Source organism: Primulina huaijiensis, chromosome 10, assembly GCF_012295235.1.
Source record: "Primulina huaijiensis isolate GDHJ02 chromosome 10, ASM1229523v2, whole genome shotgun sequence".
NCBI classification, from domain to species: domain Eukaryota; kingdom Viridiplantae; phylum Streptophyta; class Magnoliopsida; order Lamiales; family Gesneriaceae; genus Primulina; species Primulina huaijiensis.
Genome location: NC_133315.1, coordinates 10,943,441 through 10,948,499, shown reverse-complemented (window position 1 = coordinate 10,948,499; position 5,059 = coordinate 10,943,441). Strand labels below are relative to the sequence as shown.

Sequence of the window (5,059 nt, the reverse complement as noted above, 5' to 3'; positions counted from 1 at the left end):
ATTCATTGGTGCCTCGTTTTGCACATAGAAGGGATTGCCTTCTTGACAGTCCTTTGCAAAGTGTTCACCTCCACACTTATCACAAATATCTCTTGAAGACGCATGGCCGTGCCACCCATATTCAAGCCGTACAATTTCCTGTTCAAGACATCAAGTTGCGCATTAATTGCAGAAAGGTCAGTTACCTGGTGAACTTCTGCACTTCTCCGCTGGTTGTTCCTTTCAGATTGAGTATGATAGCTACTAGCAGCCATCTCCTCCAACAACTCATATCCTTCTTCGGCAGTTTTTCACAACAGATTTCCACAAGCAGCAGCATCTATCATAGTACGATTAGGAGAAAGCAAGCCATAATAAAATGTTTGAACGACTAACCCAAGTTGAAGTTCGTGATGAGGGAATCTTCGCAATAAATCCTTGAAACGCTCCCATGCCTCATATAAAGACTCTTGCTCGTATTGAGCAAATGTGGTGATATCTGCTCGCAGCTTCATTGTCTTAGATGGAGGAAAGTATTTAATGAGAAATGCTTTCTCCATGTCCTCCCATGTGGTGATCGATCTACAGGCAAACAATTTAACCATGATTTAACTTTCTCATGTAAGAAGAAAGGAAATAAACGCAACCTAACAGCATCATCAGAAACTCCATTAAATTTAAACGTATCGCAAATTTCAAGAAAATCTGTGATGTGCGTGTTTGGGTCATCTAATGCAGATCCTCCAAACTGGACCATATTCTGAATCATCTGAATTATAGCTGGCTTAATTTTGAAGTGGTTTGCCCGCACAATAGACCTCACAATATTGGGGCGTGCACCATCCAAAGAAGGTTGGGCATACTTTAGCATCGGTATGCGGGGTGGCACCTCAACATGTCTATCTTCATGGTGTTCCTCCTCATGCTCGTGCTCGTTCTTCTCCATCAAATCCTTAAGTCTCTGCTGTTGTCTTCTTCCGCGGAAAGTTCTTTCAATTTCAAGGTCAAACTGCTCAAGCTCCACGTCAAGTGACTTTGGCATGCACTGGAATAGAATATGGAGTGTTAGCTCAAGAAAAAGAAAAGAATGCTAAAGAAAATAACTAAAAATAAAATTGTGAATTAACAGTCCCCGGCAACGGCGCCAAAAACTTGATCGAGCCAAACTTGCATTGTAAAACTCTTGGTCGAAATTAATAATATTTAAGCTCGAAATAATTGCAAGTGCATGATGTCAAATTATAATATAATGTACTAGAGTACGAGTAACGTTCCACTAGAGACTGCATTTCGCAATTATTAATTCCAGTTATTAAATCTTTAGCAACGAAATCTGCATGATTGTTTACCACTACTATGTTTAAATAAAAATTCAAAGATAAAATTCAAGAATTAATTGATGAGATATATAATCTAGAATGATTAATTAAGATTCAATGAAAAATGAATTTGTTGGGAATTTCGGTTCACCTACCCTTCGTTATTTACCTAATTCATTTGATATTGATTTACGCTTTTGACAGGATTTCCTACACAATTGAACACGCCCTCTCTAGCTATGCGAAACTAATTCTACTCAGTGAAGTAATTAAATTTGTTTAATTATTTATCAAAGGTGAATTGCATGCCGATCTATGAAATCCCCTAGTTTTCGACCCTTAGAACTATAACTATCGACATGTTTCCAACTTCAAATTTCTATGTAAATTGTAGATCCACGCACTATGCTACTTGTTCCTATGACAAGCTATTCTTTCGAACTCACTCGCGATATGAAATGATTATTAAAGTTACCTACACTTTAATAACTTAATGAAAAACAGTAGCATAATCAAGAATAAATCAATAATCGAAACATAAATTACTTAAATCAACGTTCGGGGTAGGATCCCCTTAATCACAACAAATATAAAAGTTTAGATACTAGAATTCATAGTGAAAAGGAGCAAAACAGTGTTTAAACAATAAATTCTAAATTAAAAATACTAGATTTGACGAAAAACGCGATGAACGATGCTTGGAATCTTGATAATCTTCAACTCCCAAACTTTGCTCCAAGCTTTTCTCCCTTTTTCTCTACTCCTTGGCTCTGAATAATGTCTGAATCCCGTAAACTCTTCCAAATCCCCTTGCCATAGCATCCCCATTCAGAAATAAGGGAAGAAATCGGCCAAGAATCTTTCCAGAAAATCAAACGCGCCCGGGCGGATATAAGTTTCTGCCCGGGCGGATAGCTTGCGTAAATTGTATTTTAAAATTTTTCTTTGACGCACCCTGGCGGACATAAGTTTTCGCCCGGGTAGATAGCTTGCGCAAATCTTCTCCAATTCACACCTTGCAGGCGCCCGGACGGACATAAATGTGCGCCCAGGCGGATGTCCCTCGAAAATCGACCACTTATTTTCAGTTTATTCACGAAATGCCTGCATTTTCAACCATGAGATTTATGAGCAACAAGAAAACATAATGTATGCCAAAACACCACAAAATGCATGCAATTTAAACGATATATGCAACACAATTGGACATCACAAGACATAAAAAACAAGTAAAATCCACCTATATCAGGTGTATCATGCGCTTCTTTCATAACAACTTCTCTCAAATAATCACCACTAGGAACCCATATTTGATCTCGATAATGAACTATACCATCCACCTTAGAATACAGCTTCCTGCCCTTGGCTTAATCTCTCACTCTCCACTTTTGTAATTGCTCATCAGTAGACTGTCCCTCACGAATTCTATCAATCAAAGTCTACTGTATTGTCATGGTGGCAAGATTAGGGGCCTCGTCCCTAGCATACACTACAAGCTCAAATCGCTGTATCTCGGACTACAATGGTCTTTGAAGCAACAATTGAGTAATAACTGCTATCTTCCTACTCAATGCATCCGCTACTACATTAGATTTCTCCGGATTGTAGCTAATGTCACAGTCATAGTCTTTCACAAACTCTAGCCATCTTCGCTGTCTCATATTCAACTCTTTTTGAGTGAAGAAGTCCTTCAAACTTTTATGGTCGGTGAATATCTTGCACTTCTACCCATACAAATAATGTTTTCAAATCTTAAATGAAAATATCACTGCGGCAAGCTCAAGATCATGAGTGGGGTAATTTTTCTCGTGAACCTTCAAATGTCTCGACGCATAGGCTATAACTCGGTCATTTTGCAGCAGAACTGCACCCAAACCATGTTTTGAAGCGTCGGTATAAAGAACATACTCTCCTTGCTTCAATAATACGGGCGCTGAAATCAAAGCTTGCTTCAACTTGTCAAAACTATCTTGGCACTCGGATCCCCATAAAAACATTGCATTCATCTTTGCCAAGGCGGTCATGGATACAACAATAGATGAGAATCCTAGAATAAACTTTCGATAATAGCCAGCTAGCCCCAAGAAATTTCGGATCTCGGTTACACTCTTCGGTACTGGCCACTCTTTCACTGCCTCCACTTTACTCGGATCAACCTCCACTCCATCCCTAGAAATGATGTGGCCTAAGAACGCCACTCTCTCCAGCCAAAACTCACACTTGCTGAACTTTGCATATAATTTCCTATCTTGTAGTAGTCTAAGTGTTGTCCTCAAATGCAGACTGTGCGGCATTTTCTTGTTCTTCGCTGCCTCAAACACAAAATACTTCCCGCTGGGTGGTCGAATTGATACTGACCTCTGCCGAAAATCTATCGAAGCTACATTCAATTATAGCCAATCCATGCCTAGTATGATGTGAAATTAAGGCATAAGGAGTAAGATAAGATCTGTCCGAACCACATCTTTTTGCAAACGAAGCTCCGGATTCTTTACAATGCTTGACGTGATCATTTGATCACCAAAAAGAATAGAAACTTTGAAATCGAATCCCATATCCTCAGGTGTAATATTTAGTCGCTTGACGAAAGTCTCGGATATAAAAGAGTGTGTAGCTCCTGATTCCATCAATGCATAGGTAGCTACACCTAGAATGAATATCCTTTCTACATCGAAAACGCTTTTAAATCTATTCATGTTGAAGCTTAAGGAATTTCTATCATTATTTTCCCAAAATTTTATGAAGATTAGTGATTGAACCCTATTATTCCTAGGAAAATTCCCAATTTCCCCGTTATATTTTCGAATAAATGCATTTAACCCTTCAATTCTTTTGAAATTTGTATTTTAGTCCCCAAGATTTTTGAAAATTGCTATTTTTGCCCCTTAAATTCCAAAAATTGCGTTTTGGTCCTTAAATTTTTGAAAATTTCATTTTCGGTCCTTAAATTTTCGAAAATTGTGTTTTAGTCCAAAATTTTAAAAAATCTACACTTTAGTCCTTTAGATTTCGGTTAATTTCAATTTAGTCCCTTAAGTTTTTGCTAAATTACAATTTAATCCCTCAAAATTTTGAAAATATCAAATCATGCCCAAAGTTTTGATTTTCCTCAATTTTAAGCCATAAAACTTTCATTTGGGATTAATTACCTTCCTTACATAATTAAGGCTCAAAATTCAAGTCCAAATTATATGATTTCCATTGTCATTTCTTAATTCTAACTAAGATAGAGCATGCAACGTAATTTTCACTAGGTTATTCTTAATCTCAAATCAATTATAATAACCAATTTAACATTTCATACAATAAATACAATATAAAAACGTTAAATAACTAGGTTACCAATGATAAGGGTCGTGTCTGGTTTCTCTTCATCTTCTTCATCATGCATAACATAAGCTCTCTCCACAATTGGTGCTTTTTTTTCTAGGCAATCAGCAGCTTTATGCCCTTCCTCCTTGTATATGAAGCACTTATAGGTCCCCCACATGCATTTACCATAGTGCAGACGATTATGTTCCTTGCATAGTGGCCTATCCTCAGCTTTCGGTGCTCCAGGTTGAGCTGGCTTTTGCTGTCCAGGCTTCTTCCATTGTCCTTGGGGCTTTTGCTGCCCTTGAGCTTTCCGTGGCCCCGTGAATGGCCTCTTGGCTTGTTGAGAGCTCTGCTGGTGTTGCTGCATCTTGTGCTGCATCTCAAAATCAATATCTTTCAAGGCTTGCTCAGCTTGGAATGCATAGGCCGTGGCAGTGAATAATCCG

The 5,059-nt window shown here is 38.1% G+C and overlaps 1 non-coding gene across 1 annotated transcript; it reads left to right on the top strand.

Annotated features, from left to right (window-relative positions):
* The first annotated feature begins 384 nt into the window (after window positions 1-384).
* On the top strand, window positions 385-490 carry LOC140987036 (small nucleolar RNA R71). Its single transcript, XR_012177038.1, has one exon. It is a non-coding gene; the product is annotated as a small nucleolar RNA R71 (small nucleolar RNA).
* Window positions 491-5,059: the final 4,569 nt, after the last annotated feature.